Raw genomic sequence first — 24,953 nt, 5'->3', positions numbered from 1 at the left:
TGGTACCGCCGTACTCAGGACAAGTAGTATAATGTGTTTTGGGGTGTATTTTTACACATACCCATGCTAAGTGGGAGAAATATCTGTAAATGACAATTGTTTGATGTTTTTTACACACAATTGTCCATTTACATAGAAATTTCTCCCACCCAGCATGGGTATGTGTAAAAATACACCCCAAAACACATTATACTACTTTTCCTGAGTACGGCGGTACCACATGTGTGACACTTTTTTGCAGCCTAGGTGCGCTAAGGGGCCCAACGTCCTATTCACAGGTCATTTTGAGGCATTTGTTTTCTAGACTACTCCTCGCGGTTTAGGGCCCCTAAAATGCCAGGGCAGTATAGGAACCCCACAAGTGACCCCATTTTAGAAAGAAGACACCCCAAGGTATTCCGTTAGGTGTATGGCGAGTTCATAGAAGATTTTATTTTTTGTCACAAGTTAGTGAAAAATGACACTTTGTGAAAAAAAAACAATAAAAATCAATTTCCGCTAACTTTTGACAAAAAATAAAATCTTCTATGAACTCGTCATACACCTAACAGAATACCTTGGGGTGTCTTTTTTTCTAAAATGGGGTCACTTGTGGGGTTCCTATACCGCCCTGGCATTTTACGGGCCCAAAACCGTGAGTAGTCTGGAAACCAAATGTCCCAAAATGACTGTTCAGGGGTATAAGCATCTGCAAATTTTGATGACAGGTGGTCTATGAGGGGGCGAATTTTGTGGAACCGGTCATAAGCAGGGTGGCCTTTTAGATGACAGGTTGTATTGGGCCTGATCTGATGGATAGGAGTGCTAGGGGGGTGACAGGAGGTGATTGATGGGTGTCTCAGGGGGTGGTTAGAGGGGAAAATAGATGCAATCAATGCACTGGGGAGGTGATCGGAAGGGGGTCTGAGGGTTTGGCCGAGTGATCAGGAGCCCACACGGGGCAAATTAGGGCCTGATCTGATGGGTAGGTGTGTTAGGGGGTGACAGGAGGTGATTGATGGGTGTCTTAAGGTGTGATTAGAGGGGGGGAATAGATGCAAGCAATGCACTGGCGAGGTGATCAGAGCTAGGGTCTGAGAGCATTCTGAGGGTGTGGGCGGGTGATTGAGTGCCCTATGGGCAGATAGGGGTCTAACCTGATAGGTAGCAGTGACAGGGGGTGATTGATAGGTAATTAGTGGGTGTTTAGGGTAGAGAACAGATGTAAACACTGCACTTGGGAGGTGATCGGACGTCGGATCTGCAGGCGAACTATTGGTGTGGGTGGGTGATCAGATTGCCCGCAAGGGGCAGGTTAGGGGCTGATTGATGGGTGGCAGTGACAGCGGGAGATTGATGGGTGGCAGTGACAGGGGGTGATTGATGTGTGGCAGTGACAGGGGGTGATTGATGGGTGGCAGTGACAGGGGGTGATTAAAGGGGGATTGACAGGTGATTGACAGGTAATCAGTGGGTTATTACAGGGAAGGACAGATGTAAATAATGTCCTGGCGAATTGATAAGGGGGGTCTGAGGGCAATCTGAGCGTGTAGGCGGGTGATTGGGTGCCCGCAAGGGGCAGATTAGGGTCTGATCTGATGGGTAACAGTGACAGGTGGTGATAGGGGATGATTGATGGGTGATTGATGGGTAATTAGTGGGTGTTTAGAGGAGAGAATAGATGTAAACACTGCGCTTGGGTGGTGATCTGATGTCGGATCTGCGGGCGATCTATTGGTGTGGGTGGGTGATCAGATTGCCCGCAAGGGGCAGGTTAGGGGCTGATTGATGGGTGGCAGTGACAGGGGGTGATTGATGGGTGGCAGTGACAGGGGGTGATTGATGGGTGATTGACAGGTGATCAGTGGGTTATTACAGGGAAGGACAGATGTAAATAATGCCCTGGCGAATTGATAAGGGGGGGTCTGAGGGCAATCTGAGCATGTAGGCGGGTGATTGGGTGCCCGCAAGGGGCAGATTAGGGTCTGATCTGATGGGTAACAGTGACAGGTGGTGATAGGGGGTGATTGATGGGTGATTGATGGGTAATTAGTGGGTGTTTAGAGGAGAGAAGAGATGTAAACACTGCACTTGGGAGGTGATCTGATGTCGGATCTGCGGACGATCTATTGGTGTGGGTGGGTGATCAGATTGCCCGCAAGGGGCAGGTTAGGGGCTGATTGATGGGTGGCAGTGACAGGGGGTGATTGATGGGTGGCAGTGACAGGGGGTGATTGACAGGTGATCAGTGGGTTATTACAGGGAAGGACAGATGTAAATAATGCCCTGGCGAATTGATAAGGGGGGTCTGAGGGCAATCTGAGCGTGTAGGCGGGTGATTGGGTGCCCGCAAGGGGCAGATTAGGGTCTGATCTGATGGGTAACAGTGACAGGTGGTGATAGGGGATGATTGATGGGTGATTGATGGGTAATTAGTGGGTGTTTAGAGGAGAGAATAGATGTAAACACTGCGCTTGGGTGGTGATCTGATGTCGGATCTGCGGGCGATCTATTGGTGTGGGTGGGTGATCAGATTGCCCGCAAGGGGCAGGTTAGGGGCTGATTGATGGGTGGCAGTGACAGGGGGTGATTGATGGGTGGCAACGACAGGGGGTGATTGATGGGTGATTGACAGGTGATCAGTGGGTTATTACAGGGAAGGACAGATGTAAATAATGCCCTGGCGAATTGATAAGGGGGGTCTGAGGGCAATCTGAGCGTGTAGGCGGGTGATTGGGTGCCCGCAAGGGGCAGATTAGGGTCTGATCTGATGGGTAACAGTGACAGGATGTGATAGGGAGTGATTGATGGGTGATTGATGGGTAATTAGTGGGTGTTTAGAGGAGAGAATAGATGTAAACGCTGCGCTTGGGTGGTGATCTGATGTCGGATCTGCGGGCGATCTATTGGTGTGGGTGGGTGATCAGATTGCCCGCAAGGGGCAGGTTAGGGGCTGATTGATGGGTGGCAGTGACAGGGGGTGATTGATGGGTGATTGACAGGTGATTGACTGGTGATCAGGGGGGATAGATGCATACAGTACATGGGGTGGGGGGGCTGGGGGGGGTCTGGGGAGAATCTGAAGGGTGGGGGGTGATCAGGAGGGAGCAGGGGGCAGGGGGGGGATAAAAAAAAATTAGCGTTGACAGATAGTGACAGGGAGTGATTGATGGGTGATTAGGGGGGTGATTGGGTGCAAACGGGTCTGGGGGGTGGGCAGGGGGGGGTCTGATGGGTGCTGTGGGCGATCTGGGGCAGGGGGGGGGAAATCAGTGTGCTTGGTGCAGACTAGGGTGGCTGCAGCCTGCCCTGGTGGTCCCTCGGACACTGGGACCACCAGGGCAGGAGGCAGCCTGTATAATACACTTTGTAAACATTACAAAGTGTATTATACACTTTGTATGCGGCGATCGTCGGGTTAACATCCTGCCGGCGCTTCCGTATGGCCGGCGGGATGTAGCGGCGGGTGAGCGGCGCCAGGCGGAGGATCGCGTCACTGATGACGCGATCGCTCCGCCCATGCCCCTACAAGGACCGCCGCCATTTGTCTATACGGCGGTCCTTGCGGGGTGCACTTCCCGGCCGCCATTTGTATATACGGCGGTCGGGAAGTGGTTAAAGAGAAACTCCGACCAAAAATTGAACTTTATCCCAATCAGTAGCTGATACCCCCTTTTACATGAGAAATCTATTCCTTTTCACAAACCGACCATCAGGGGGCGCTGTATGACTGATATTGTGGTGAAACCCCTCCCAGAAGTAACCCCTCCCACAAGAAGAGTTCAAACTTTTGTGGGAAATAGCTGTTTAGAGCTTTTTCCAACTGCCAAAAACCATGCAGCAGCTACATCCCTGCCAACAGTAAAATGTTCACTGGAGTTCCTCTTTAAGGGCTGGTTCATGTGGACAGTTGGTGGCGTTTACCACCAAGGGTCCGGGACTCATCTGTAAACACTACCATTCAAGTGAATGAGAGCATTTACATTGCAGGGTTACCATCGATTGCACAATTGCAGTGTTCTGATCCCGATTTTCCCCGCCATTTAAGCGACACTGGACGCCGCATGCAGCTTCTAGGGTTTGATTCACTGCTGCGTCCTTATGTCCTCTTGCGGGGACGAAAACCGCCAATCACGACGGGACGCCGACAATTGCCGCAGAAAGCCCCCGAACGAGACGCTGAGAAAGTAGACGAGACAACACACTGGAAGCCGCCTGTCTGAACTAGGGATGGTCGGAATGCCAATTTCCGATTCCGCTGTAAATCCGCATTCCGTCATGTACCAATTACCGATTCCGCTTTCCGCTACCAATTTCCGCATTCCAATGCGGACTTTCCGCCGGAAATCGCGGAAATTCCGCCCGACTTTAACATCGATTTTCTCAAAAACTATAAGTTCTTTTTGATGTGTTTCTAGGACTTACGGGGGCTTTGCTATTAACCGCTAAAGTCGGCGGATTTTTACTGTAACGTTAAATGCAGAAAATAGGCAGATGCAGATTTTCTGCATTTTACATTACAGTAAAAATCTGCCGAATTTAGCGGTTAATAGCAAAGCCCCCTTAAGTCCTATAAACACCACATTTTCAGGGTTTATTAAACAGAATCTTCTGAACAAGATGCAAAAAAAAGTTTTCAAAAAGACCTTATAGTTTTTGAGAAAATCGATATTAATGTCGGGCGGAATTTCCGCGATTTCAGGCGGAAATTTCCGCGATTTCCAGCGGAAATCTACCTACGGCACTTGCATTACCGATTTCCGCATTCCGATGCGGAAATGCAATTTCCGATCGGAATTTCGGAAATTGCATTTCCGCGGAATCCGAATGAGCATCCCTAGTCTAAACCAGCCCTAAACCTCACAAAATTGTTTACTGCAGAAAGTGTAGTCTTTGGAATAATCTTTTGAATGCCATAGAAATTAAACATTTGACACACACACAACATAATTTCTTCTGCAGTTAATTAACAATTTCACCATTCTTTTGCTATTCTTTCTGATTTTGAATGTCTGTTTTAAAAAATCACTATACTCAGGCCATGTAGAAGGCCTGTTATTTTTAAATCTTTCTCTCTCTCTCTCTCTCTATCTCTATCTCTATCTCTCTCTCTCTCTCTCTCTCTCTCTCTCCCTCTCCTTCTCTTTTTTTCCCTCTCTCTCTTTCCCTCTCTCTCTCTTTCCCTCTCCTTCCCTCCACTAGTGTACTGGTTAAGGGCTCTACCTCTGACACAGGAGACCAGGATTCAAAGTTCAGCTTTGCCTGTTTAGTAAGCCTGCACATATTCAGTGAGGAGACCTTGGGCAAGACTTCTCAACACTGCTGCTGCCTATGCAGCTCTGGTGCATTGAGTCCACCAGGATTAAAGTGCAATGTGAATGTTCTGTGTCTGTCTCTTTTGTTATATGTGCATATGGATCAAATATGTAAAAGCTTTTTTGGCCTTGGAGTGATATGTAAGGTCAAAGTTATTATATTGTAAAAACTGATTGACCAACAACTTTAATGCTAAGATGCCATGTGTATAATATATAACTTGTATGAATGAGCAAACACACTAATTCATTCAAAAATTGCTTCATAAAATCACTATCTCAAATTGCTAAGTGCTTAAGATTGCAATAGCGGAACTTTGGATACATCTATTGCAGAGTTGTATTTAAAAAGTTATAATTAATGTAAAAAGAAAAAAGAAAAAAAAAAAGATGACAGAGAAATTCAAGTATTTCTAGACGCATCCATTTGTTCGTAATCTGTGTTTTGAAAAATTTCTGTGGCAGGTGTAGAAAGGTTGTACTACATTGAAATGTATAACTTTATGTTGCCCCCTATAGTCATTTATTTAACGTTGGAAACATAAAATACTTAACCTCCCAGGCTCGTGGTGAAAAACCGCAGCTCATAGCGGTAACCCCAAGCCTCACTCATGGTAGCCACTAGGAGCTCTATGCAGAGTGCAGCACGGAGCTAGCGTTTCAACTCACCTCACATGGGATCCAGACGTCACTAGCCATTCTCCTTCCTGTCCACAGAGGCTCTGCATATCCCTCTGGTGAGATCACTGTTTGCTAAATTCTGTGTCAAGATGGTTTAGATCAGTGCTGGGCCGAAATTACGCATTAGCGTAATTACGCATCGTAATTCACTACAAATGCACCGTAAGCGTTACGTGTAAGGTTACGGTATTACGCGTAATTAATTACGCGTAGACCGTAGGTTACGTTATTACGCGTAACAAATTACGTGTGAGACAGTAAACTCCCATTGAAATTACACAGTCTGCCGTAATCGCGTAATATTATGCTCCCGTATATTATAAAAAAGCCACCGACTTTAAGGGTTAATAGCAAAGCCCCCTTAAGTGCTAAGAGCCTCAAATTTGGAGAAAATATTAAGAAGATCAGAAGGAATAAGAGGAAACATTTTTTTTCAAAAAGACCTTATAGTTTTTGAGAAAATCGATGTTAAAGTTTCAAAAAAAATATATACATTTAAAAACCCGCCGACTTTAACGGTTAATAGCAAAGCCTGCTTAAAATTTAGGAACACCAAATTCACAGGGTATATTAAGGGGATCAGTGGGAATAAGAGGAAAAATTTTTTTTCAAAAAGACCTTATAGTTTTTGAGAAAATCGATTTTTAAGTTTCAAGGGCAAAAATGTCTTTTAAATGCGGAAAATGTCAGTTTTTTTTTTGCACAGGTAACAATAGTGTTTTATTTTCATAGATTCCCCCAAGTGGGAAGAGTTTTACTTACTTCGTTCTGAGTGTGGAAAATATTAAATAAAACGACGTGGGGTCCCCCCTCCCAGACCTCTTTAACCCCTTGTCCCCCATGCAGACTGGGATAGCCAGAATGCGGAGCACCGGCCGCGTGGGGCTCCGCACCCTGACTATATCAGCCTGCATGGTCCATGGATTGGGGGGTCTCGGAAGGGGAGGGGCAGCCAAGCTTTCACCTCCCCCTCCGAGCCCTTGTCCAATCCAAGGACAAGGGGCTCTTCTCCACCTCCGATGGGCGGTGGAGGTGGAGGCCGCGATTTCCTGGGGGGGGGGTTCATGGTGGCATCTGGGAGTCCCCTTTAAAAACTTGTACCCCTTACCCATTTCCTTTAAGAGTTAAAAGTAAATAAACACACAAACACATAGAAAAAGTATTTTAATTGAACAAAAAACATAACCACGAAAAAAGTCCTTTAATATTCTTAATTAACCATTAATACTTACCTGTCCCTTTAAAAGCCAGTTCCCACGCAATATCCTCGGAAATATACTAATCAGTTACAATGTAACAAAGTTTGTTACTTTGTAACACCACCGCACCCGACGTCACTCGCCGCTCACCCGCCGGCCGCCGCATACACTCTAAGTCCCCGCCGGCTCCCGCCGTCCACTCCGCCCACACCTTTCACCCATATACATGCTGGCACCCATGGGTGCCAGCATGTATATAGGTGACATGTAGCAGAGGCGGGGAGGGCAGCGGAGCCGGCGAGGACTTAGCGTCCTAAACCCGCTCTCGAAAGCATCTTTGTATTTGGGCTCCAAGGAGCCCCATTGGTCCTTAGCAGACCAATGGGGCTCCTTGGAGCCAAAATACAAAGATGCTTAGAGAGCTCTGAGCTATATAGCTCAGAGCTCTGTCGGGTCCGTGCAGCGCAGACGCGTATGCGGCGGCAAGTGACGTCGGGTGCGGCGTAGTTACAATGTAACAAAGTTGTTACATTGTAACAACTTTGTTACATTGTAACTGATTAGTATATTTCTGAGGATATTGCGTGGGAGCTGGCTTTGAAAGGGACAGGTAAGTATTAATGGTTAATTAAGAATATTAAAGGACTTTTTTCGTGGTTATGTTTTTTGTTCAATTAAAATACTTTTTCTATGTGTTTGTGTGTTTATTTACTTTTAACTCTTAAAGGAAATGGGTAAGGGGTACAAGTACCTCTATACTCATTTCTCCTGGGAGGGGGGGTGGGCATCTGGGGGACCCCTTTTTAAAGGGGACTCCCAGATGCCACCATGAACCCCCCTCCCAGGAAATCGCGGCCTCCACCTCCACCACCTATCGGAGGTGGAGAAGAGCCCCTTGTCCTTGGATTGGACAAGGGCTCGGAAGGGGAGGGGAAAGCTTGGCTGCCCCTCCCCTTCCGAGACCCCCCAATTCATGGACCATGCGGGCTGGTATAGTCAGGGTGCAGAGCCCCACGCGGCCGGTGCTCCGCATTCTGGCTATCCCAGTCTGCATGGGGGACAAGGGGTTAAAGAGGTCTGGGAGGGGGGACCCCACGTCGTTTTTTTAATATTTCCCACACTCAGAACGAAGTAAGTAAAACTCTTCCCACTTGGGGGAATCTATGAAAATAAAACACTATTGTTACCTGTGCAAAAAAAACTGACATTTTCCGCATTTAAAAGACATTTTTGCCCTTGAAACTTAAAAATCGATTTTCTCAAAAACTATAAGGTCTTTTTAAAAAAAAATGTTTTCCTCTTATTCCCACTGATCCCCTTAATATATCCTGTGAATTTGGTGTTCCTAAATTTTAAGCAGGCTTTGCTATTAACCGTTAAAGTCAGCGGGTTTTTTAATGTATATATTTTTCCTTTGAAACTTTAACATCGATTTTCTCAAAAACTATAAGGTCTTTTTGAAAAAAAAAATTTCCTCTTATATCTTCTGATCTCCTTAATATATTCTCCAAATTTGAGGCTCTTAGCAATTAAGGGGGCTTTGCTATTAACACTTAAAGTCGGCGGCTACCTAACATTGATCCATGCGTCAACTTTTCCGCTTGGCAGCATGACCTTACGCATTAATTGCTAGTAGGATTTTACGCGTAAGCCTATAACGTAACAACCTGAATTACGGTATTCTTACGCGTAATTGCGTAAGGTCTATGCGTAATTACAGACATGTACCGTAATTGAATGTCTACCCCGTAAGCGTAATTCCGTAATGCGTAATAGCGTAAAATTACGCGTAATGATCCGTAAGCGTAGCTTTTTCCATTACGCCCAGCACTGGTTTAGATACACAACTTTTTAATATCCGACAGGACATCTGTTGGCAGGGCTGTTGATGGAGATGGGAAGTCCCCTCTTTCCATGGTCTATTCCATCCAAGAAGATTTTTAACAACCATTGCTTAACTGCAATGACTAATAGATCAATGCATACAGTATTGCTAACTACGGTATAACTTTTCCCTAAAAAAATAAATCTATTGAGTATATAGGTAAAGGTCTAACAATATTTCCAAAAGAGAGGGGTTTTTTTGGTTCAATATGGGGGTTATTGTGTTTAATTGTTAATGCCAATATTTTCATTGGTCAAATGTATGCAAGTCTCAATAAGAGGCAGTCTGGGCAGGCCAAGGTTATATAATTTGGTGGGGAAAAGAAACACCCATACATTGATTTCGACATGGAGAAAATTAATAAATTACTGTATTTTGCGGACTATAAGATGCTCCTTACCATAAGACGCACCTAGGTTTAGAGGACAAACACCAGGGGAAAAATATATACAGTATACTAAACCTGGTGCATCCATGGTGAAGGGGCATCTTGTGGATTATGCTCCCTTTGTATCTCATGCCTCCTTGTACCTCTTGTGTCTCCCTGTGTCGTCCTCTGTCCTCCTGTGTCCCCATGTGTCCTCCTCTATGCCCCTTTTTTGTCCCCGTGTCCTGCATTTGTCTTCCAGTGTCCTCCTCTGCATGGGCACAGTACTGAGTCCCCAACATTGTGGCGGGTTGGAGGTTCATATTGGCAGGTGTTCACAAGTCAGGTAGTGTTGGGCGAACAGTGTTCGCCACTGTTCGGGTTCTGCAGAACATCACCCTGTTTGGGTGATGTTCGAGTTCGGCCGAACACCTAATGGTGTTCGGCCAAACCGTTCGGCCACATGGCCGAACTAAGAGCGCATGGCCGAACGTTCCCCGAACGTTCGGCTAGCGCTGTGATTGGCCGAACGGGTCACGTGGTTCGGACCCGAACGCGCTCGGATTGGCCGAACTGTCACGTGGTTCGGGTAAATAAATACCCGAACCACGTCATATCTCCGCCATTTGTCTGTGGGTTTAGCTTTGGGTAGGCAGGCAGGGTAGTTCGCGCTCCAGCCACGCTAGCCAGGGTCCCCCCAGTCATTGTGTCGCTGCTGGGAATAGTAGTACACCGCTCGCTCAGCCACACTATATAGCATTCTGTTTACTGCCGCTCTGTGTACCTCGCTCAGCCACACTATATAGCATTCTGTTTACTGTTCTGTGTCTGCTGGGAATAGTAGTACACCGCTCGCTCAGCCACACTATATAGCATTCTGTTTACTGCCACTCTGTGTACCTCGCTTAGCCACACTATATAGCATTCTGTTTACTGCCACTCTGTGTCTGCTGGGAATAGTAGTACACCGCTCGCTCAGCCACACTATATAGCATTCTGTTTACTGCCACTCTGTGTACCTCGCTCAGCCACACTATATAGCATTCTGTTTACTGCCACTCTGTGTCTGCTGGGAATAGTAGTACACCCCTCGCTCAGCCACACTATATAGCATTGTGTTTACTGCCACTCTGTGTACCTCGCTCAGCCACACTATATAGCATTCTGTTTACTGCCACTCTGTGTACCTCGCTCAGCCACACTATATAGCATTCTGTTTACTGCCACTCTGTGTACCTCGCTCAGCCACACTATATAGCATTCTGTTTACTGCCACTCTGTGTCTGCTGGGAATAGTAGTACACCGCTCGCTCAGCCACACTATATAGCATTCTGTTTACTGCCACTCTGTGTACCTCGCTCAGCCACACTATATAGCATTGTCTTTACTGCCACTCTGTGTCTGCTGGGAATAGTAGTACACCGCTCGCTCAGCCACACTATATAGCATTGTGTTTACTGCCACTCTGTGTACCTTGCTCAGCCACACTATATAGCATTGTGTTTACTGCCACTCTGTGTCTGCTGGGAACAGTAGTACACCGCTCACCCGCCACTGTATAGCATTGTGCTCTGTGTCGCTGCTGGGAATAGTGGTACACCGCTCACCCGCCACTGTATAGCATTGTGCTCTGTGTCGCTGCTGGGAATAGTGGTACACCGCTCACCCACCACTGTATAGCATTTCTGTACTGCCACTGTACTGCTGCCAGTCAGCGTGTACTTTAAGGATAAGTGAAATGAGGAAGAAATCCGGTGAAAGAGGGAGGGGCAAGGGAAGAGGTGTTTCCCCTGACGGTTCACGTACAGGCCACAGGGGAGCACCCAAGAAAACCCACTCAATACCGCCCATGTTGTCCAGGACAACAACCCTCACAAATCCAAAAGAACAGGACCAGATAATTACTTGGATGACCTCTCAAGCGTCCAGCAGTGGGTTAAGCAGCACCAGCACATCACGCACGAGGTCCGAGTCCTCAGCCAGTTACAAGGAGCCAGTGGGCACAAAGCTGACACAACCGGCAGCGACACCACGCACACAACTGCCAGATAACCAGTCCGATGAATTACCTCAGGACACAATGGGGTATTCGCAGGAGCTATTCCCAGCCCAACAAACTTCCACCTTTCAAAGGTCAATGGAGGAACAGCCAGTAATGTTGTGCCCGGATTCACAACCATTAACTGTGGGAAATGCACCGCGCACTGAAATACAAGGCGAGTCCGAGGAGGACTCGGAAACCCAAATCCCAGAGCAAGTTGGGCAGGAGGGGTTGCAATTGCAGGAGGTCGGCCGACAAGATCTGGAAGACGACGTTGGAGTGAGCTGCGCAGAGGTTGTTCTGGGGAGCTCTACTCCACGGCGGCGGCCCCCCACAATGACATATGACGAGTTTCAGGAGATGGAAGAGGAGGGTATGGACAATGTGGACATAGACCCAGATTTTGTTTGTGAACGAGAACATCGCCGTCGTAGCAGCAGCACAGATGAGTCTGTTGAATAACCCACTGCTGCACGAGTTCACCTTGTGCCACAAGGTAGGCGGCGCGCAATTTCAGGCACCACAAGCGTGGAAGTTCAAGTGAGAGGCAAAAGAGGCGCAAACAGAAATCGCCAGCAAGGCAGGTGCTCCAAAGTCTGGGCTTTCTTTGAAGACTGCACTGAGGATGGTACTATGGCGATTTGCAAGGTGTGCAAGACCCGCCTGAGCAGGGGGAAAAGTATTAACAACCTCTCCACCACCAGCATGAGCCGCCACATGCTATCCAAACATCCCACTCTGTGGGCAAACGCGGCAGGACAGGGTACCAGCAACACTGCCTCCCTTGGGGTCACCAGACTCACCACCAGACCTGCCTCAGCAGCAGCAGTAGCCCAGCCATTGCGTGGTTCACAACATTCACAAACATCAGACGCTGACACTGTCACTTTCCGGAGTAGTGCTCTTGAGGTCTCCCAGTGTTCAGCAAACACAACAACCAACAGCCCTTCAGTGTGCAGCCCTACGATTCAGTTGTCTGTCTCGGAGATGTTTGATCGCAAGAGGAAATTGCCAGCAAATGACCCCCGGGCCGTGGCAGTAACAGCCAGCATAGCCAAGCTTCTGGCCTGCGAAATGCTGCCATATCGAGTGGTGGAGACAAACAGCTTCAAGGGCATGATGTCAGTGGCCATCCCACGTTACGTGGTTCCCAGCCGCTACCACTTTGCGCGCTCTGCAGTGCCTGAGTTGCATGAGCACGTGGTCAGCAAAATAACCCGAAGCTTGAAGAATGCCGTTGCCTGCAAAGTTCACCTCACCACTGACACCTGGACGAGTGCGTTCGGCCAGGGTGGATACATCTCCCTTACCGCGCACTGGGTGAACCTTGTGGAGGCTGGCAGCGATTCCTCACCTGCTACGGCGCGGGTGTTGCCCATGCCGCAAACAGCTGCACCGCCGTCCCTCCCACTGGATAACAACAGCAGCACCTACCTCTCTGACTCCTTCTCCTCCAACGCATCTCAAAGCTGTACCTCATCCGGAAACGCTAACCCAGCAGCAGTAGGATCGTGGAAGCAGTGCAACACAGCTGTTGGCATGCGTCAGCAAGCATTGCTGAAGCTGATCTGCCTTGGGGATAAGCAGCACACAGGGGAGGAAATTTGGAGGGGAATAAAGGAACAGACGGATTTGTGGCTGGCACCGCTGGACCTGAAACCGGGCATGGTTGTGTGTGATAATGGGAGTAATCTCATTCGCGCTTTAAGGTTGGCTAAGCTGACACACATCCCTTGCCTGGCGCACGTGATGAACCTAGTAGTTCAGCGGTTCCTGAGGACATACCCAGGCGTGGCCGATCTTCTGTTGAAGGTGCGACGAGTGGCCAAACATTGCAGAAATTCCAGTACTGCTTCGGGGGCACTCGCCAAGATGCAGGAGCGCTTCAATCTCCTCCACCATCGCTTGCTGTGTGATGTACCTACGCGCTGGAATTCTACGCTGCACATGCTAGCCCGCTTTTGTGAGCAGAAGAGTGCAGTGGTTCAATACATGACGGCGCAGTACCGAGGCGCATCCGGACAGCTGCCAAGCTTCTGTGGATCCGACTGGGCCAACATGTTGGACCTCTGCCAAGTCCTCCAAAATTTTGAGCAATCCACGTTGCTTGTGAGCAGTGACAACTCTTCAGTCAGCATTACCATACCACTGCTGTGTTTACTGAAGAGGTCAATGTTGAAAATCAAGGAAACAGCTGTCATGATGCAACTGGGGGAATCTGAAGGAGAAAACGATCAGCGTGATGGTACCAACATCAGGCCATCCGCATCAGGAAACGCTGGCCCCAGCAGCTATGACGAAGAAGAGGAGGAGGAACAGCTGGAGTTAAAGCAGGAATTTCCTGCCACCACTGACGAGGGCCAGAGCGGTGCACATTGGACTTCCACAATTCAGCGCGAATGGTCAGCAGAAGCAGACCAGGAAGAAGGTGACGACTATGATGCATCACAACAACTATCACAACGCTCACAAGAGGATGATGAGGATTCTGGCAGGACTCTGGCACACATGGCTCAATTCATGCTAGACTGCATTGAACGCGACCCACGCATTGTGCGCATTCTGGACAACACCAATTACTGGGTTTATACCCTTCTGGATCCACGGTACAAACACAATGTTCCAAAACTGCTGGAAAAAGGGTATAGAAGGGTATAGAAGGGTATAGAAGTAGTGTGGTAAATATGGCAATAGAAGAGTTCAAAGATAAAGAAAAAACGGGACAGAATAGGAACACGGAACAAAAAGAACAAACCCCAACATTCATCACTGGGTACACGGAAAGCTCTCGCCGTATCCAAAGTATTGTCAGAAAAAATTGGCCGATTATACTACAAGACCCCCTGCTCAAAAACTCTCTACCGGAGAAACCTAAAGTGATCTTCAAAAAGGCACGTTCCCTAAAAAAACAAATAGCACCGAGTAATAGAAAACAGAAGACACCACAGACATGGCTGAGAACCACTATCACTGGCAATTATAGATATGGGAAGACACGTTGTGGATGCTGCTCATTCATGATGCACGGCACAAAACAATTTGTCCACCCAGGAGGGTGGTCTATCACACAAAAACAATTTATCAACTGTGCATCAGAATTTGTTATATATGTCTTGGAATGTAGCTGCAGACAACTCTATGTAGGAAGAACTACCAGACCTCTAAGAAAACGTTTGGGGGAACATAAATGCAATATCCTCTCCAAATCCGAAAAACACAGTGTCCCCAGACACTTCAATAAATTCCATCAATCGGACCCTGGGTGCCTGAAGATCTATGGTTTAGAACAGATTCCAGCCTCTCTTACCAGAGGGTTGAGATACAAAAGACTTTGTGAGCAAAAAGTATTTTGGATCTTCAAGCTGAACACTCTGTCTCCGGAAGGTCTGAATGAAGACCTAGAAGTCCGCAGTTTCCTGCAGTGATGAGGCCAACTCCCAACACATTAGAAATAGATACCGGATTCCTCTCTCATCCCTCTCTTGCCCCCCCCTTTTCTTTTCCTCCCCTCCCCCCTCCCCCCCTCTTTCCCTTCCCATCGATCCCCCACTTGTCTCCTTTCCCTGTTCCTCAAACCCCCCTTCCTCTCACAGGTCTGGGGGTGTCCACGGGCACACTTCCCCCACAATCCCCCCCCCTTGTCCTTTCCCCTCCAGCCCTTTCCTCCTCCCCCTCCCCCCTCTCCCCCAGGGTCACCCCATCCTGAGGTCCCCCACGGCCCCTCCCCTCTCTGTCCACCTGGTTCATTAATGTATACATGTTGTGTATTATGCTCGTTATATGTATGTAATCTAATTGTAACATCTGTCTATGTCCACTGTAACAGCATATATGAAAGCGTCTCACTGTGCAAAGCACAGTGACATCAGCCAGCATGAATGTGACCTAATGGTCGCATCTAGAAGGCTCTAATCTTTTTACAAAATGGGCGTCCATGCGTTAAGCGGTTTGCGGAGTATTCGGTCCGACTCCTCATAGCCGAAATTCACTTAAGAACTTCGTCCTCAGATACATCCCCGTGTCCCCATGTATACCTATTTCCTCCCAAGATGAGATGAAATAGGAGGAAACAGCCTCATACCCTGAGAAGTGAGGACTGGTGTGGTATGGATAGTCTGGCATCGGCGCATAAGTCGCGCGGTGCCAACCACTAAGAAGAATAAATCTTGGGCCAGCCACTAATAAAACGTCGAGCTAGCCATCTACAATACCTCTGTCGCCCCCCTCCCGTTTGATACGGTTGCAGATATTGCACAGATATAGGCTGCGTTGAGTCAGCCGCCAACAAAACTCAGTAAAACGCCAGTAAATCGCTAGTAGAACGCTGGACCCACCGCCCGCAATATCCCCTCCACCTGAAAAAAGCGCAGATACTGCGCTAGGTTAGCCGTTTAATAGGCACACCAACTCTGCACTCCCTGCTGATATAATCTAGGGAGTGCGACATGGCATTGATACCATCCAGTAGCGGAAGCAGCCAATTTATATAGAGTATGATGCGGAGTATGCTGTACAAACCCCATTCCCAAACATTCCCATTCACATTGAGGCTATCAAAAATAGATGGCGAGGGAATCCCCTTACCCAGACACGTACATGTTGTCTCCTATGATTAAACATTAGTGACAGGCTAGTCATTTACAATTGTGTTCTACTTTATTAACAATAATAATTATAGGCAGTGCGCCCCTCCGCACAGACGTGGAGTCTGTTGCTGACTAATGAATTTTATAGTTCCTAATCGGTTTTAACAATTTATCGTTGTAGAATGTTTTTTTATATAAAATATATAAGATCAGTATTTGCTAATAGGTCGGCGAATAGCCGATGATTCTTATTTTATGCAGGGCAAATTTCCCCGTTCACTTAGAGTGACATAAGCAGTCACTCCCCTTTTCCTCCCATATCGGGTAGTATAAAATAGAGCCGTACACGCTGTCACGTCACCTGACGAAGGCGTGGTTAGCGCCGAAACGCGTCGTGACGTCAGACGGCTCCAGCGTGACCAAGCCCCGCCCACCGAACCCAGCTCCGCGTCGGGACACACCGCACCTGTTGTTTTGGCCAAACACAGGGTAGGAGAGGACGGCTGGCAGGCCTGAGATGCGCTTCAGTTTTTAACACACTGTAAGTGTAATTTGTATGCGTGGAATTTTAAGTAAAGAAAAGTATTACACCAAAGGAGCGCTCTTGTCAGGTCAAAATGGAAGAATACCAGCAGGCCCTTGTGGAGACTTTAGAGAGGAGATTGACATCCTCCCCCTCCTCTAGCCAGTTGTACGCCGACAGACTGACTTCCGCAAACCCAGGACGACCAGGAGGGCAGCAAACAACACAAGCCGCAGCTAGTGCCCAAAAGGGAATGGTATTGGCAGTGTCCTTGGAGTGGGAAAATTTTATGACACCCATGCAGCAGCAGCCCACAGAACAGCAAGCGTGCAGATCCACCTCCAACACCGATCGCCTGGAGAAGATGGTCAAGGACTACATGTCAGATGGCGTAGCTGTGTTGAACAATCCATCTGCACCCTTCAACTATTGGGTATCGAAGCTAGACACCTGGCACGAACTGGCAATGTACGCAATAGAGGTGCTGGCTTGCCCGGCAGCCAGCGTTATGTCGGAACGCTGTTTCAGTGCTGTCGGAGGCATCGTCACAGATCGGCGTATCCGCCTCTCCACAGAAAATGCAGACTGTCTGACTCAAATTAAAATGAATCAATCCTGGATTGGAAACGACTACGCAACACTCCTGGACCCCAACCAAGTAACATGAACAATGACCATCTGTGATGGGTTAGCGTTTCCGGTCCCTGTTTATTGAACCTCTTATCTGTATTACATTTATGACTGCATGGCGGCAAAAAGCATTGCTATATCCGCACGCTATTTGTCCTCATGCAAGGCCTGGGATGCTGTGTCTCAAAAAGCGTGGCCTTCTCCTCCTGCGCCTCCTCCTGTTCCATCACGTATGCTGCTGCTGCTGCTGGGTTAGCGTTTCCAGTCCCTGTTTATTGAACCTCTCATCTTTATTACATTTATGACTGCATGGCGGCAAAAAGCATTGCTGTATCCGCACACTATTTGTCCTCATGCAAGGCCTGGGATGCTGTGTCTCAAAAAGCGTGGCCTTCTCCTCCTGCGCCTCCTCCTGTTCCATCACGTGTGCTGCTGCTGCTGCTGCTGGGTTAGCGTTTCCGGTCCCTGTTTATTGAACCTCTCATCTTTATTACATTTATGACTGCATGGCGGCAAAAAGCATTGCTATATCCGCACGCTATTTGTCCTCATGCAAGGCCTGGGATGCTGTGTCTCAAAAAGCGTGGCCTTCTCCTCCTGCGCCTCCTCCTGTTCCATCACGTGTGCTGCTGCTGCTGGGTTAGCGTTTCCAGTCCCTGTTTATTGAACCTCTCATCTTTATTACATTTATGACTGCATGGCGGCAAAAAGCATTGCTATATCCGCACGCTATTTGTCCTCATGCAAGGCCTGGGATGCTGTGTCTCAAAAAGCGTGGCCTTCTCCTCCTGCGCCTTCTCCTGTTCCATCACGTGTTCTGCTGCTTGTGCTGGGTTAGCGTTACCGGTCCCTTTTCCTGGAACCTCTTCTCTGTATTACATTTATGACTGCATGGCGACAAAAAGCATGTTACCTGTGCAAAGAAACATGACATTTTCCACATTTAAAAGACAGTTTTTCCTTTGAAACTTTACAATCAATTTTCTCAAAAACTATAAGCTCTTTTTCAAATATTTTTTTTCCTCTTGTACCCACTCCCAAGGTGCACATACCCTGCAAATTTGGGGTATGTAGCATGTAAGGAAGCTTTACAAAGCACGAAAGTTCGGGTCCCCATTGACTTCCATTATGTTCGGAGTTCGGCGAGAACACCCGAACATCGCGGCGATGTTCGGCGAACGTTCGCGAACCTGAACATCTAGGTGTTCGCCCAACACTAAAGTCAGGAACTCCCTGCATTTGGACTATAAGACGCAGTGACTTTTTTTTCCCACTTTTAGGGGACAAAACGTGAGTCTTATAGTCCAAAAGATACACTAGGTACATTTCTGTTCTGTACCCTTTCAAATTCCAGTGGATCTAGGAAAGGCAAACAAACATTTACAAGGCATGGCTAATTAGCCTTTATAGGGAAATCACTCCTTCCTGACTCCAGGAGACAGATAAAATCCCTGGATAAATACTGCTTGTATTTACCTAGTAATCATATCCTTCAATTCAAGCAAAACATCCAAGCTTCTTTTAGAAGCACACCTAAACCGTAACAAAAATATGACTTTTACTTACCTGGAGCTTCTTCCAGCCACCCACAGTCTTTGAGGCCCCCCAATTTTCTCAGGGTTCCCTTAATTGTGCTGGTGTCCACCTCAGAAAATGCAGTACAGTACTATTGGCACACCTTTATCAATTGTGCTTTGTGCTATAAAGTCTTGTATAGCATCCCTTAGAATAACTTCAAACATTTTCACAAATTGATGTTAAAGAGGAACTCCAGTGAAAATAATGTAATTAAAAAGTGCTTCATTTTTACAATAATTATGTATAAATGATTTAGTCAGTTTTTGCCCATTTTAAAATATTTTAAATCCCTAATTTATATTCTGACATTTATCACATGGTAACATTTTTACTGCTGGCAAGTGATGTAGCTACTGCTTTCTGTTTTGGCAGTTGGAAACAGCTGTAAACAGCTATTTCCCACAATGCAACAGGCTTCACAGACAGGAAACTGCCAAGAGTACGTACTCAGAATTTCTTTGTGGGAGGGGTTTCACCACAATATCACCCATACAGCGCCCCCTGATGGTCTGTTTGTGAAAAGGAATAGATTTCTCATGTAAAAGGGAGTATCAGCTACTGATTGGGATAAAGTTCAATTCTTGGTCGGAGTTTCTCTTTAAGCTTTCAGGTCTTTCTTAAAAATGGAAAAGCAGCAGCTGTACACCAATCACAGGAAACTGACTCATTTGAAAGAGAATTGTAGAAAATAATGTACAGAGGCCAATTCTTAACTGGATTAAACTCCCTTAATCCTGGATTCAAGTCCCTTGGTAAAGACAGTGGCTGGGTGCACACATAACATGACGGGAAAGTCTGCGTTTTATGTCCTGATTCATTTTATGTTGTGTGCATCTTTGTGCGTTTTTACTGCGTTTTTGGTGTGTTAGCGTTTTTTTTACTGCAGATGCATTTTTCAAGTTTTTTGCGTGCATTTTAATGTGTTTGCGGTTTGCATACACAAAACGCATATGTGTTTTGTATGCATTTTTCATACGGTTTTCTTTTGCGTCTTATGTAAATCACTAGAAAGACAACAGGAAGCGGAAACACATCATACAACTTTTTTCCCCAAAACACATAGAAAAACGCATGAAAAATGCATGAAAAAAGCATACCATTGTGTCTCCATTGACTTTCATTATGTGCATTTTTGCTGCGTTTTTGAATATTATGCAACAAAACTTTTTGAAAACGCACGCATCAAAAACTGTTTTTGATGGGTTTTTTCCTGCGGTCCATAGACTACCATTAGTCAGGGGCGTCGCTAGGCCTATTTTGGGGGGGCACGTGCCCCTAATCTGTCATGGGGTGCCACGGATCTCCGCCCGCCGCTCACCCCCTCTGTCAGCGCAGTCAGACCTCAGCATCAGGCGGCGAGCCGGCGACCAATCATGCGGGCGCTAGGACCCAGCGCCCGCATTGATATGCGGAAGTGACATCACTTCCGCATATCGAGCGGGTGCGTCCGGCGCCCGCTGGTACTGGTCGGGTCGCCGCTGATCCTGAGGTCTGCTGCAAGGTAAGGGGTGGGAGCGGCGGCTAGAGGGGGGGGGCACCCTGTCACTCACTCCCTAAAGGGGCTCCCTGTCACTCACTCACTCCCTAAAGGGGCTCCCTGTCACTCACTCACTCCCTAAAGGGGCTCCCTGTCACTCACTCCCTAAAGGGGCTCCCTGGCACTCACTCACTCCCTAAAGGGGCTCCCTGTCACTCACTCACTTCCTAAAGGGGCTCCCTGTCACTCACTCACTCCCTAAAGGGGCTCCCTGTCACTCACTTCCTAAAGGGCCTCCCTGGCACTCACTCACTCCCTAAAGGGGCTCCCTGGCACTCACTCACTCCCTAAAGGGGCTCCCTGGCACTCACTCACTTCCTAAAGGGGCTCCCTGTCACTCACTCACTCCCTAGGGGGCCTCCCTGTCACTCACTCACTCCCTAAAGGGGCTCCCTGGCACTCACTCACTCCCTAAAGGGGCTCCCTGGCACTCACTCACTCCCTAAAGGGGCTCCCTTGCACTCACTCACTTCCTAAAGGGGCTCCCTGTCACTCACTCCCTAGGGGCCTCCCTGTCACTCACTCACTGCCTAAAGGGGCTCCCTGGCACTCACTCACTGCCTAAAGGGCCTCACTGTCACTCACTCACTACCTAAAGGGTCTCCCTGTCACTCACTCACTTCCTAAAGGGGCTCCCTGGCACTCACTCACTGCCTAAAGGGGCTCACTGGCACTCACTCACTGCCTAAAGGGCCTCACTGTCACTCACTCACTACCTAAAAGGGCCTCCCTGTCACTCACTCACTGCCTGAAGGGGCTCCCTGGCACTCGCTCACTGCCTGAAGGGGCTCCCTGGCACTCACTCATTGCCTAATGGGCCTCCCTGTCACTCACTCACTGCCTGAAGGGGCTCCCTGGCACTCACTCACTACCTAAAGGGCCTCCATGTCACTCACTCACTGCCTGAAGGGGCTCCCTGGCACTCACTCACTGCCTGAAGGGGCTCCCTGGCACTCACTCACTGCCTGAAGGGGCTCCCTGGCACTCACTCACTGCCTGAAGGGGCTCCCTGGCACTCACTCACTGCCTGAAGGGGCTCCCTGGCACTCACTCACTGCCTGAAGGGGCTCCCTGGCACTCACGCACTGCCTGAAGGGGCTCCCTGGCACTCACTCACTGCCTGAAGGGGCTCCCTGGCACTCACTCACTGCCTGAAGGGGCTCCCTGGCACTCACTCACTGCCTGAAGGGCCTCCCTGGCACTCACTCACTGCCTGAAGGGCCTCCCTGGCACTCACTCACTGCCTGAAGGGGCTCCCTGGCACTCACTCACTGCCTGAAGGGGCTCCCTGGCACTCACTCACTGCCTGAAGGAGCTCCCTGGCACTCACTATCGGGGTCCCTGTCACTCACTAGCTAACCTGGGGGTCCCTGTCACTCACTACCTAATTTGGGGGGCTACCATATTAAGGGGGCATTCTGCCTATTTATGTGAAATGCTGTCTATTTATGTGCCTCATGACTGCTGAATTTGTCTTGTTGGGAGCCTTATGATTTGTTGGGGGCCTCAAGATTGCTGAATTTGTCTTGTTGGGGGCCTCATGATTTGTTGGGGGCCTCATGATTGCTGAATTTGTCTTGTTGGGGGCCTCATGATTTGTTGGGGGACTCATGATTGCTGAATTTGTCTTGTTGGGGGTCACATGATTGCTAACTGCGAGACTATGGGAAAAGCTGAATCCTTATATGAGACAATAGCATTAAACCTACTTTTTTAGCTTTTTAAAACAGAAAATAAAACTGGGAGGTTCTAAAAAATTTAATACATTTTTCAGGAGTAGGATGGATGAAATTGTTTATCTTCACAGTTTATTTTCAACTTGGATTTTCCATAATGTTCATGTATGAGTTAAACCGTTTGTACAGTATTTAGTTTAAATTGCTGTTGCCACTTTGCGATAGATAAGTGACTTTTGGGTTGCAGTTTGGGCACTCTGCCTCCAAAAGGTTCGCCACCACTGTCATAATCTAATGTCCCACCATTGCTAGGTTCATGCAAATTTGTCTCCACCCGTTACCACACCTATATTCTGTTTTAGTACATTTGAGGCAGGCCGGGCACTGTCACTTTAAATGCTTTTATTTGTATCTTGCAGCCATATATACATTCATTGTTGATGAACATCACATCATTTTCGTCTAACAACGTAACTGTTACAGACCTTGAGTGGTGGCGGTGCTGGGGTGTTGGGGACGTGGGTGACCAGGGAAGAACGGACGGCACAACAGCCGTTTCACGCCGTCCGTTCTTCCCTGGTCACCCACGTCCCCAACACCCCAGCACCGCCACCACTCAAGGTCTGTAACAGTTACGTTGTTAGACGAAAATGATGTGATGTTCATCAACAATGAATGTATATATGGCTGCAAGATACAAATAAAAGCATTTAAAGTGACAGTGCCCGGCCTGCCTCAAATGTACTAAAACTTCGTATAACCTGCTTCTGCTTTCAGTCTGCCGGTCTGCACGCCACCAAGCTTGTTTGAATAAGCCTCCATACAGGTGCAACACCGGGATGTGTGTAATACAATTCATGCAAGTGCAGTTTGACTCTCCCCTTCCCCCTCCAGAAAGGTTCTGCTGAGTGCCGAGTGGTATCAAATCCTGCTGTGTACCACACCTATATTCTGGTCCATGGCCCACCCATTTTTCGGTGCTGCGCGATAAGCACGCCGCACAACGTGATATTCATATTTTTGGCACGCTAGCTGCAGTGTGCTGAATTCTGCTGCCTACAGTTTGTACAGTATACGCTGTTCTCTATTGCCTGCACTGTGTGCTGATTTACCTCCAGTGTGTACAGTGTAAGGTGTTACTCTGTGCCTTTACTGATTGTAAACCAGCTGTGTTGTATGCTGATCCCTGCTACTTTCAGTATGTACAGTATTAGCTGTAAAGCCTGGTACACACATACAATTTTGATTAGCCAATTTTAGCTCTGTTCATAAAATTCATTGTCTGTTGGCCCACTTACTGCAGGGGGGTGGTAAAATTGGGGGTCAGTGATTGACCAATCAAAATTGTATGTGCGTATACATCTTTGATCTATGCCTATACTGATTGTAAATTATCCAAATAAAGAAGAGGGGGCTCCATCCAATATTTCGATGGGCAGGCCCGTTATCTGTAGCTTACACCGCTGCTAAGTTCATGTACATTTGGCCCCACCCATGGCCACGCCCACTCACCTCATGGCCACGCCCATTTTTGCGCGCCGCATATACCTCCCCGCCTGTAGAGTGGGGCCGAACCTCCGATTTTAGGTTCAGAAACCGGGTTCGCGAACTTCCGCGTAAGGTTCGGTTCGCGTAAAAGTTCGCGAACCGCAATAGACTTCAATGGGGATGCGAACTTTGAAAAAAAAAATTATGCTGGCCACAAAAGTGATGGAAAAGATGTTTCAAGGGGTCTAACACCTGGACCCCCAGGTGGCGGAGTGGGATACATGCCAAAAGTCCCCGGGAAAAATCTGGATTTGACGCAAAGCAGCGTTTTAAGGGCAGAAATCACATTGAATGCTAAATGACAGGCCTAAAGTGCTTTAAAACATCTTGCATGTGTATACATCAATCAGGTAGTGTAATTAAGGTACTGCTTCACACTGACACACCAAACTCACCGTGTAACGCACCGCCAACAGCTGTTTGTGTAGTGACGGCCGTGCTGGACTGGTGCGCACCATGGCGAGAGTGCAGGTTTTGGTGGCTTTACAGCCCATATGGTCGCCTGGCTGATGAACAGAACAGGTATGCAGTGGCGGGTTCACTGAACAGAACAGGTATGCAGTGGTGGGTTCACAGAACATGTATGCAGTGGCGGGTTCACTGAACAGGTATACAGTGGCGGGTTCACTGAACACAACAGGTATGCAGTGGCGGGTTCACTGAACAGGCATGCAGTGGTGGGTTCACAGAACAGGTATGCAGTGGTGGGTTCACTGAACAGGTATGCAGTGGTGGGTTCACAGAACAGGTATGCAGTGGTGGGTTCACAGAACAGGTATGCAGTGATGGGTTCACAGAACAGGTATGCAGTGGCAGGTTCACTGAACAGGTATGCAGTGGTGGGTTCACAGAACAGGTATGCAGTGGCGGGCTCACTGAACACAACAGGTATGCAGTGGCGGGCTCACTGAACACAACAGGTATGCAGTGGCGGGTTCACTGAATAGGCATGCAGTGGTGGGTTCACAGAACAGGTATGCAGTGGTGGGTTCACTGAACAGGTATGCAGTAGTGGGTTCACAGAACAGGTATGCAGTGGTGGGTTCACAGAACAGGTATGCAGTGATGGGTTCACAGAACAGGTATGCAGTGGCAGGTTCACTGAACAGGTATGCAGTGGTGGGTTCACAGAACAGGTATGCAGTGGCAGGTTCACTGAACAGGTATGCAGTGGTGAGTTCACTGAACAGTTATGCAGTGGTGGGTTCACTGAACAGGTATGCAGTGGCAGGTTCACTGAACAGGTATGCAGTGGTGGGTTCACAGAACAGGTATGCAGTGGTGGGTTCACAGAACAGGTATGCAGTGGTGGGTTCACAGAACAGGTATGCAGTGGTGGGTTCACTGAACAGGTATGCAGTGGTGGGTTCACAGAACAGGTATGCAATGGCAGGTTCACTGAACAGG

Source organism: Hyperolius riggenbachi, chromosome 10 (genome assembly GCF_040937935.1).
Source record: "Hyperolius riggenbachi isolate aHypRig1 chromosome 10, aHypRig1.pri, whole genome shotgun sequence".
In the NCBI taxonomy this organism is placed as follows: domain Eukaryota; kingdom Metazoa; phylum Chordata; class Amphibia; order Anura; family Hyperoliidae; genus Hyperolius; species Hyperolius riggenbachi.
Note: the sequence above shows the minus strand (reverse complement) of the source record.